Source organism: Solanum tuberosum, unplaced genomic scaffold (genome assembly GCF_000226075.1).
Source record: "Solanum tuberosum cultivar DM 1-3 516 R44 unplaced genomic scaffold, SolTub_3.0 scf00018, whole genome shotgun sequence".
NCBI classification, from domain to species: domain Eukaryota; kingdom Viridiplantae; phylum Streptophyta; class Magnoliopsida; order Solanales; family Solanaceae; genus Solanum; species Solanum tuberosum.
In genome coordinates this window covers 1,223,069-1,225,018 of record NW_006238944.1, presented here as the reverse complement: position 1 = coordinate 1,225,018, position 1,950 = coordinate 1,223,069, and positions in this window count along the sequence as shown.

The following is a 1,950-nucleotide window of genomic DNA, read 5'->3' as shown; positions in this document are numbered from 1 at the left end:
AAATGCACTACTTTTAATTTTATTCAATCCATATGATGTGAGTGCATTTATCCTATAATGATTTGTGAGGTTGAGTCTTTGAACTCTTAATGAAATTTTGCATCTCGTATGAGTAGGGTGTCAAATTATAGGAGCACTCTTGACAGATATCACCAAAGTGAGTGTAAAAGTAGGCCGCTTTCTATGAGAATGAGCTTGTTCTAAAAAACACTCATGAAAATCGGGATAACACAAGGCCATAATATGCTGGCTAAAAAATCTTATGTCAACACCTTGATTATTGTGTGTAAGCAGTGATACTTTATTTCCATTAAGCAGTCATAGATCAAGTCTGAGACCACTACCGACTCTGGAGTAAATGTTAATGTTTTACTAAGTGAAAGTTCAAAGCAGAGCACACCTTCATTATGCATAAAATTTACCTTCAACTAAATTCATATGAAGAACTCTCTTATTTTAATATTGAAATGAGTGGGGGAATGTTGGTATATATGCATTTTAATATTAAAATAAACGGAGAAGGGCCTAAAATGTCCCTCAAGTATTTGAATTGGTACAAAATTATCCTCCATCCACCCATTGGCTCTAAAATACCCCTGACGTCCACCTTTCGGCTCAAAAATGCCCTTATGTCTAACAGATCATAACCATTAGGTGGATGGAGGGTAATATTGTACCAAATCTCATAGTTTAAGGGCATTTTAGGCCCTCTTCCGTTAAATAATTTGAAAATTACTTAATATATAAGCTCACATGATTGACTTGATTTTGAATTTCATAGTAAATTTAAAATTATAAAAAGGTTAGGTGTCTACTCTCTACTCCTCCCTCTCCGGCCCTTCACTTCCTATTTCTTCCATTTTTTTTCTATTTGGATCTTGTCCACCATTTTAATTATTTTCTTATTTATGACAAACAAGAGAGAAAAAAAGGAGGAAAATAACGATGCATTCATATAGAAATAATTAGTTCAATAAAAGATGACACAATTAAGCAAATATGTACAAATATTACATTTTTCTTTTGTGTGTACCCAAAATTAAAAATAAAATAATAAAAATAATCATTTCTCTAATCACACCCTCATCCCATCATGCCAATAATACTAATTAAAAGAATATAAATATGTGAGTTCATTTCAAGTTTGAGTCCCGAATATCCTAATTAAGAATAAGATATTACAAAAAGGAATAAAAGAGAAAATGAACAAGACATTTTGATAATTGAGTGAATTTTATATCAATGAAAATAATAATTTTTTTAGATGGACAATAAGTCGGGGTAAGTATGGATTTTAGTTGGATTCTCATTTATGAGTTGGGTTACGTTATAATAAATCGGGGTCGATTTAAAATAGGCCAATAGGAAGAAATAATGAAATTAATTCTTTTTTCAATATTATTTTCAAGTGCATCGGGTCAAAATATAAATCATAAGTGATTTTTATAGAAAATTAGAATTTGTAAAAATATCATTTTTATTATTTATTTGATAAGGGTTTAAATTTGGGCCGATCACATTAAGATATATAATAAATAAATATTTAATAATTTTTCTTTAAGAGAGCTATTAAAAATAAGGGTAAATATGAGTCAAAGGATTAACATCAAGGGTATTTTTGAGCCGAAAGGTCGACGTCAGGGTATTTTAGGGCCGATAGGTGGATGGAGGGTAGTTTTGTACCAATTCAAATACTTGAGGCGTATTTTAGGCCCTTCTCCGTTTAATGAATCATGTTGGCCAAATCGGTGATTTAGAGGTCTACTCACCAAAAATGGTCGTTGGATCACCCAATGGGATAGATCACCCTAATAGACAGAGTCTTAAGGTTTTCGGGATAGTTAGGCGAGCTCATTCGGAGATTTGCCAACCCATTCGGCGGATCGCCGAGTAGGTAGGTGAGTTCGCTAATTTCCCAACCGAGGTATCATCTAGTAAAATGACCATAGC